We start from the raw sequence: 9,546 nt of genomic DNA, 5'->3' as shown, positions 1-9,546 counted from the left end.
CAGAACGGATTTCTGAATGTGGCTCCCTTTACTTCACTATCCCTTGCCAGATTTCCAGCCCCCAACCCCACTCACTGTCAAGGATTATCTGCTGAAATTTCACTTCTTTCTCGAAGTCTTTTTCATCTAGTAGAATAAATATCTTGTACTCTGCATATTTCATTGTTTTTAATTGTGGTAAAATACATATACGATTTAACATCATTACCAGTTCATTAGTGTTAAGTAAATTCACCTTGTCATGCAGCGAATCTCCAGAACTCTTTTCATCTTGCAAAACTGAAACTCTGTACCCATTGTAACAACTCCCCATTCCTTCGCTACCCTCAACCTCTGGCAACCACTGTTCTACTTTCTGACTCTATGAATTTGACAATTCTAGATGCTTCACGTAAGTGGAATCGTACAGTATTTTTGTCCCCTTGTGCCTGGCTTATTTCACGGAGCATAATGTCCTCAAGCTTCACCCATGGTGTAGCATGTGTCAGAATGTTCTTCCTTTTTAAGGCTGAATAATATTTCAGTGGTGTATGGATACACCCCATTTTGTTTATCCATTCATCTGTCAACAGATATTTGGGTTGTTTCCATCTTTTGGCTATTATGAATAGTGCTGCTGTGAACATGGGTGTACAAATATCTCTTTGAGGACCTGCTTTTAATTCTTCTGGGTAGACACCCATCTGTACATCTGTAAACTTAAAACATAGTTTTCAATATTTGCTTAAAGTGGATTTAAGTAGGATAAGACAAAAGCAACTATGTAGTACTTTTAACTGGCTCATGGTAAGGGATTTGCTAATATTAAGATAGGGTGTCTCTGCTCCAGAACCCAAGGGTAATAAATGAATATTTCATAATGAACTATGAGTGGCACTTTCAGAAGCAGCAGGAGAGAGGCTAATCTGAAAAATTGTGGAATGTGGCCAGCCGAGTAAGTAACCTAAAGTTAACTCTACTTTAGGTTTTCTGTGTGTTAGCTCTTACTCTTCATTTTGATGTCACTCATCATAGTTTTGTGATATCAAAATAATATGTTTGTGGTAGAAAACAGGGGAAGCACAGAAATGTGTGTGTAGCCAGTCTTCTCAAGTAAAAAGTATACATCCCTCTCCTTGCCAAGAGAACCGCCCCCGGGCATTCTGGCTGCCTCCCCCATCCCTTGGGGGTTTCTCCAGGTGCAGGGAGAGCCCCGGGGGAGCAGGGCCGGAGTACTGCGAGTTACAAGGATTACTTTTGTCTCTCTGGCACGGGATCTCTGCTAATGTGGCTCCTGTCCAATCTGTTCACACCAGATTTTACCTTTGACTCTTAGTCCTCTGAGGACAAAAGGAGACTGGAAAGAGGACTCCAAGGAAAACTCCACCAAGGGCAAAGATTATCCTCTAAGACTCAGGGCAGAGCTAGCTCACTTCCGCCTTCTCTCTTCCAGGCAGGAGGCCGCTTGAGGCCATGTTTCAGAGGCCTTTCCATGTAGGGACTAAGTTTCCAGTGTCTTCTCTGGTCACAGGTAAGCTTCAGCATTTGTGCCATAGCTCTTTGTCCTTGGCCTTGACCCTATTGCATGACACTTCTTCCCAGCTGTGCCTGCAGTGCATGGCCTTGGGCTCTTATCTACTCCTAGTGTTGGTGCCATTGCATGGGTCATGTGGACGCCCTCCTGGTCCCACAGGATTTGTCCCACATTCCCCAGGCAGGTTTGTCTTGTGTAGCTCAGATTTTAAAAAATGAAAACACTTCACATTCAACGAGTACATTGCAATTTTGTATTGCAGTTTTCTTTCTTTAGCTCCTGATATACAGATGCTAATATAAACCTATTTCTTGAGATGATTTTGTTATGCAAGAGACTAGTATAACACATTTGAAGCAAAGTCCTCTCCACCCACTTGCTTATTATTTCTTATATCTTCTTCTGGCTCTGGCAGCAAATTCAATGGAAAAGAAGCTGATCTATCCACTTCTACTTCTAACAGTGCCATGGAATTTCTCACAGTAGAGCCAGTCTGAAAAACCTGATCCATATTTGCTTAAAGAGCAAATGGGAGGCATGGATCACATTTGAAAGTTAAGGTCCCCGTGGGATCAAATTGGAAATCCAAGCTTCCTTCATTTTCGGCCCGCCTCCCTTCTCTCTCTCCAGGACTTTAATTCTTGTCATTTCACCTTCCTGCTTAATCCCCAGCCTCCATATGCCATCCATTTTCCTGGGCTTTTTATTTGGGATCAGGATTTGGAATTGGCCCGCATCCTTACTGTTATCAAAGCAGGTCGAAGAAAATGAAAATAATAAAGGGATTCTAATTCCTTACGAGTCAGCAGTTTTGCAGAACAGACCTCTTGCTTCTCTTTAATATGGGGCCAGATGTATATTGATAGGAAACTGTTGAAAAAAAAAAAATACCTTCTAGCTTCTCTACGACCTCCACTCACCCAAAGAATCAAGATATGTTTTTCATTACTATATCTTATTTTCTGTCATAATTTCTTTTGGTGGCTTTTAACCGGCAGGGCCACAGCTTTTGACGTAAACTCATTAAACTGTATGAGGAGACCCCAGGACAGGGTCTCAACGTGGCTGATGTTATAGTCTGACCAGAGGAGAGGGACCTGTGCTGCATCCTGTTTATCCTTTCAAGTCTCTGAGCTCTAGAATCAATGAGACCCCGCATGGCATCTTAGCAGAAGGGACCGGCGCTCTTTCTGTGGTCATCTAAAGCTTGTGTGTACCCTACTGAGTAGCTCAGGTACCTTGTACATGACATCCTCCCTGATGCCCCATTTGTAATAGAGTAGAGTTAGAGTTAAGCCAGGCTCTGTGTGTGTGTGTGTGTGTGTGTGTGTGTGTGTGTGTGAGAATACAGATGAAATCTGTTCTCACAACTACCTAGAAACTATCTATTGTTGTCCTCCTTTTACAGGTCTAAAAACTGAAGGTCACAGACATGACGTTGTAATTAGTGTGACGTCTCACCGTAAGAGACAAAGCTGGGATTTGGGTTAGGGCTCTCCACTGAAAAGCTGATGTTGCCTTTGGCTGTGAAAACAATGATTATCAATCAATCTCTCACCCCACCATTTTCTCTCAAATAATGTCTGGCTGATAATAGTTGCCCAACAGTTGTTAATTCCATTCCTTTCTTTTCCTCCCTCTCCTATTTGGCCAATTCTTTGTTGAAAGCATTCACAGACTATCAAAATTCCCCAAACAGTTCAAACCAGTTCTGTGTATGAGCAGAATATAGTATCTGTCATAATGTTGGCCACCCCCAAAATTATGTTTTTATACACTATGCTTTTCAAATTGGGGCCAATCAACTTGTCATTCACTGAAATGTTTTCAGCAGAGATTATGCTGATGCACAGGGATGCATATGTCACATTTATAGGAAAAGTTTTAAAATATCATCATTCCACTGGCATCAATTCATTGTTAACCAGACACAGGGTTATTTAGATGCATTGAGTATGGCTTTTTTGGATCACTCAGCTACTTATGATTTTCCCCAGGCTTTAAAAAAAAATTCTTTTACAAGGATATAAAAAACAAAATTGCATCCTCCTGATAAAGTAGGGGAAAATGATTAAATATACTACAGACATTAGAGAAATGGTGCCATATTCAATCAGTTGCAGGTCTATTTGTTAAGGTCCATCTCTCACAAAGTTGCATCTTGTGTCTGAAGTTCTGTAATGAGGTTTCTGCTATATGAAGTTGGGCAAGGAGCCCCTCGATTGAGAATCCCCTTAGGTAAAATGCAGGGTGACTGGTTATTTTTCTTGGAAATAAGGCCAGTGCAGATTTGAGGGCAGCAGGATGGTACTGAAGATTTAACCTGACCATGTGTTTCTCATCCTGGAAAAGTCCAAGCTGTGGATGTGGGAAGTATGTCAAGCTGGAATGAGCACCAGGAGTTCATGTCTCAGCCAAACAATGTCTCCTGAAGTCCAGACTTGCAGTCCAACAGCCTTCTCAACATCTCCTCCTAGCGGGACATCTTTCACTCTACTTGCCTAGAAATGACCTTCTGTCTCTCCTCCCCAGACCTGTCTTCTTAGTATTATTTCCCTCAGTGCTTAACAGTGCCATGCATCTAGTTGCTTAGGCCAAAAATATAGGGCTACCCCCGATTTCTCTCTTTCTCTTACACCACGCATCCAACCCTTCAGCATCTTCTGTTGGCTTTGTCTCCACAAATATCCAGATTCTGGTCCTTGTCACCACATCCACTGCCAATCCTTGGTCCCAGCCACCATCATCTCAAACCTGGATTATTACAATAAACTTCTGCTGGCTTCCCTGTCCCATCCTTGTCCCAGAGAGGCTATTATTAATCTAGCAGCTTTGTTAAAACCCAAACCAGATTATTCTCCTCCTCTTTCAAGCTTTCTACCGGCTCTTCATCTCTGTCACAGTAAAAGCCACTGTCCTTCTCATGATCTACAAGGCTCCACGGTCTCACCTCTGTTCCCCTCTGGTCTCTGTTACTGCTATCTCCCCACCTCCCTCTGCTCCAGCCTGAGATGCTTCCTTGCTCTTAGTATCAGCCACAGACTCAATGTTGGTCTGAGTCTGGATTCGTTACTGATGTTCCATTGAATGTCCTCAACTAGTGTCTTTTGAATGGGTTCCAAAATCATCTCAACACCTTCTGGAGAAAATGTAACCCATCCAACCAATTTACCAGTGAGACATATCAACTCTACTTCCAAAATATCTGCTAATGGGTTCTTTTTGCCATCACTTTCACTGCCTAACACACCCTTACCCCCACCAATATTATTTATTTCTGGACTAGTGCTTTCCATCTCTGTCTTTTCTTTCTGCCTGGACTCACCTCCCAGAGATATTTGTACAGCTGATTCCCTCACCCCCTTTCAAGTATTTACACAAATGTTTTCTTCTCAAGGAGGCCTATCTTGACCACTCTATTTGAAATTACAAACAGTATATTTTTCTATTAGAATGTAAACTCCATGAAATCAGACATCATTGTCTTTTGTTCTTAAATTGATGTATCCTAAGAGTGTAGAACAGTGTCTGGCAATAGTAGGCACTCATTGCGTATTACTTTAATGAATGATTAAGCTACAAAGCCCTGGTTTTAGACCTGGCTTTGATATTGTAGGACCTTGGGCAAGACACTTTAATCTCTTGAAGACTGGATTTTTCACTCTTGGAGAAACTATGCTATGCAACTCCTACTTCATGGTGACTCAGATTTCCAGGAAAACATTTAAAAATACAGACATGACTATGCAGTTGTGATATGGTTAAAGGGCAGAAGATGCAGAGGTTGTGGATGGCACAGTGGGCTCATGCCCAGCCCCGGAGCTGCTCTGGCTGTCAGCCCACATGCTCTATAGTGCTCCCCTGGAAAATTGTCATTGCAGTCTTGTCAAATTCTAGCTCAGGGCAAATGTGGAGTTGCAGTCTGACTGAACCAGGAAAATTTGGACCATGGAAAGACTAGGCAGCTATAATGTTTACATACTCTTGGTAAAAAGCCATTGCTATGGAGACTTTCCACCTTGCTTTTCATGGATAGCATTCTGAGAGTGACTGGCCAGAGTGATGTCGTTCGATCCTGGCAATATTGAAAGTCACACCTCAAGTTATGTGCTTTGTGACTCAGCCTTGTGTTAATAATTGTGCTCTGAAGTTCAAAACTACTGCTACCTGGAGTTTACAGTTTTTTAAGTTTAAGTAAGTTCTTTATGAGACATACTTGCGTCAGAATTGTTTTGCATTTCCTCAAACTGATGATTTGTAATTAGAGCAGATTCACTGGGGCATAGAATTTTAAGAATCCTATTTTAAAGAGTTCTTGCTCATTTTTAATGGGTTTCCTACCTTTAGGCATTGTGTTATATGCCTTTATTCATCCTAAGATTTGTAAGCAGCTTAAAAATGAAATTTTTAATTTTTACTGACAAAAGTAGTAGGCATTTAGCCATAAATCTAAGATTTTTTAGAAAGGAGAGAAATGATTTTTGTCCATTCATCTTGGGGACTCCTAGAACTCCTTTGGGAGATGTTTTAGGGTGGCTGGAGTTTCTGTAATTGTTGGCGGAGATGGAGGCAAAATATTTCGTTCATAGTATATTCAGTGTTGTGCAGCTATCACCACCATCTGTCTCCAAAACTGAAACTCTGTACTCATAAAACACCCCCCATTCCCTCTGCCCCCAGTCCCTGGCAACTATTATTCTACTTTCTGTCTCTATGAATTTGACTATTCTAGCTACCTTGTGTAAGTGGAATCATGCTATATTTGTCCTTTTGTCTGGCTTATTTTACTTAGTGTAAATGTTTTTAAGATTCATCCATGTTGTAGCATGCATCAGAATTATATTCTTCTTAATGGCTGAGTGATATTCCATTGTTTGGATATACCAAATCTTGTTTATTCATTCATCTGTTGATGGACACTTAAGTTACTTCCACCTTTTGGCTATTGTAATTAATGCTGCTATGAACATGAGTGTTTAATATCTGAGTCCCTGCTTTAAATTCTCTTGGGTATATACTAGAAGTAGATTTGTTAGAACATGTGGACATTCTATGCTTAATTTTGTTTGTTTTTGTTTTGAGGAACTACCATACTCCCACCAGCTTTAAAATAAAGTTTCATTATTGCTTGCTAATAAAATTCCATTCTCCTCATCCTCTAAGGAGTGCTTGACTTCTGCCTTCCCACTTCCCGGACTGATTATAAAGTAGAACTAGGATCATGGGTTGAGTGAATTAAATGATGGGAAGAAATTGGAAAGGGTCCCTACTTGTCTGGTTAAGCTCTCGATGTCCTTTTGTGGAGGAGAATGCAGATAATGAGCAAAGACAAGCAGAAATAAAGCCCAGAACTAAGACAATCTCCATAATAAGAAAGCTGGGGTAGGAGAGAGGGGGTGAATGTCAGCAACTTGGCAAGGGAGAGGCCCTGGCACGGTTGCAGGATTGACAGAAGACACGGAGGAAGGAAGCTTTTAAGAAGTGTTCCTGCTGTGGGTTGTGTGTTGTAACTGCTAATTGTTCTTAAATAGACCTAAAGTTTGGAATTCCTCTTAAATTTTTTCTTGACCGCTGAGTTGGGTTCCTGACATTTGATTCTCTGCAGAGGCGGAGTCATATAAAGCCCCGAGATACATGAGACTTACACCTGAATTGGCCAAAGTAGCTGAAGTTTCTGCTGTTAGAGTAGCCAAATCCCTCATATTTAGTAAATGAAAAAAAGAAAAAAAGTCACTCATTTAGAAGCAAGGTAACAAGGTAATAATAAAATATTCATTCTTTTTTTTCTTGGGCCTTCAGGCTACAACTTTTACTTAAAATAAATGTAGCTTTGAGAAGATTATTTTTGTTGCCTGTAGCATAGGCTTGCAGCTCCAACTTTAACCGGGGTTGTGCACTTGAATATTCATAAGGATGAGTTGCAAACTCAAATCAGGATCGTTTTTATAGGCTACAGACTACAGACAATGTCACCAGTTATTTGGAAAAAAACAATATGGTGTGTGGGATGAAATGAAGTTCTGGTAACAAAATTTTCCTAACCCTAAATTGGGCTGTGTTCTGACACATGGTCTGATAAGGCAAAATATTTTAAATCAGTAGAGTCCTGGAAAACCCAGGACATATGGCAGCCCGAATTTTAGTACTAAAATAGGATCCCTTACTCAGACATGATTTTTTTCAGCAAATTAAACAACTGTACCCCACTATGTTTATGGATTCCTTGACTTACCAATTCAGTCACTTCTTAGCAAGGTGTAGACCCTCTTCAATGTATGTTTGCAGTCTCATCTTTTGATTCTACCCTCTCCCACGGTCCACCCTCCACCCATCCGAAACTACTTAGTTTCTCTGTATATGCCATGCTGTCTACACTTTTGCAAGTGTTCATTCCTCTCTGTGGGATACATTTCCCTGCAATCTTTGCCCAGATAATCTCTGCTAATTTCTTTAGACTTTGTGTAAGCATCATCTCCTGGGGGAAGACATCTTATGCCACTTTTTACCTTTATCTTTTTTTTGTCCTGGTACTTTCTCTGTGCCTTCATGTTAACCCTGTAAACCTCTATCACAGTGTATTGCACATAGTACTGTGAATGTTGATTTATTTCTTGTCATCTGCCCAGGATAGTAAGCTGTTTGAGGGTATAGTCGTTTGCTAGGGCTGCCATAACAAAATACCACAGACTGGGTGGCTTAAACAACAGAAGAAGATTTTTTTACAGCTCTGGAGGTTGGAAGCCCAAGATCAAGATGCTGGTAAGGTTGGTTTCTACTGTGGCCTCTCTCCTTGGCTTGTAGATAGCTACCTTCTTTTTGTGTCCTCACATGACCTTTTCCCCATGCACAAAAGCATTTCTGGTGTCTTTTCCTCTTCTTATAAGGACACGAGTCATGTTGGATTAGGGCCCCACACTTATGACTTCATTTTACCTTAATTACCTCTTTATAAGTCCTATCTCCAAATATAATCACGTAGGGGGTATGGCTCTAATATATATGAATTTTGGGGGGTGGGGACAGAATTCAGGCCATAATGAGAGCAAAAGTCCATTTCTTATTAGAATTTATGTCTCTGCTTCCTTTTAAACTGCTTGATACCCAGTAAGCAAACAATCAACAAACACTTTGTTAAGGACCAGTAACAAGTGGATGAATAAATGAGTAAAACAATGCAAGACTGCTCTGTCAAGGTTTGAAGGAATCAGGACTTAAAAGGAGACACTTGCAGAGGTGACAACTGAAGTTGCAGTAAAGGACATGATCACAGAGAGTTTGTAGAGAAGAAAAGAAGAGCAATGTGGCAAATCAGGAGAGTTAGTGAGAGACTGGACTCGGTGGAAGAGATGATGAGCAGCATAGACTGAACCTGGAAGAAATGAGTTTATGATGTAAGAGAGGATGTCTGCAATGTTAAATATTGAAGGAGGATGAGGTTGTCGATCTAATAAATAGAAATCATTGATGCACACCTCCAGGATGTCTAAAATAAAAGAGATGAAAAAAATACCAAGTGTTGGCAAGGATATGGAGCAACCAGAAACTCATACACAGCTAGCGGGAGTGTAAATGGGTACAACTACTCTAGAAACTGGCAGTATCTATAATACTACAACTGAAGATATGAATACTCTATGCCCCCCCAACTTTATCTCTAAATGTATACTCAACAGAGATGTGTACATATGCTTATTGAAAAATATTTACTAGGATGTTCACAGCAGCCCTATTCATAAAATCTCCCAGACCGAAAGAGATAACACCTTGTAATACCTTGTAATATAGTCACACAGTGGAAAGTTCCAGGAATGCGATGGATGAACTACAACTCCACACAATGACATTGATAAACAGATAATCCCAATGTTGGATGAAGGAAGACACATGGAAAAGAATACATCCTGTAGGTTTTCATTTATAGGAAGTTTACAAAGCAGCAGCACTGCTGTATGGTCTCCGAAGTCAGAATAGCAGTTAACTTGTTGAGGGAGGGGGCGGTAAGTGACAAGAGGATGTGAGTAGGAGGTTTGGAA

This window comes from Halichoerus grypus, chromosome 4 (assembly GCF_964656455.1).
Source record: "Halichoerus grypus chromosome 4, mHalGry1.hap1.1, whole genome shotgun sequence".
Lineage (NCBI taxonomy): Eukaryota > Metazoa > Chordata > Mammalia > Carnivora > Phocidae > Halichoerus > Halichoerus grypus.
The sequence above is the reverse complement of the archived record's forward strand: the minus strand, read 5'-3'. Positions refer to the sequence as shown.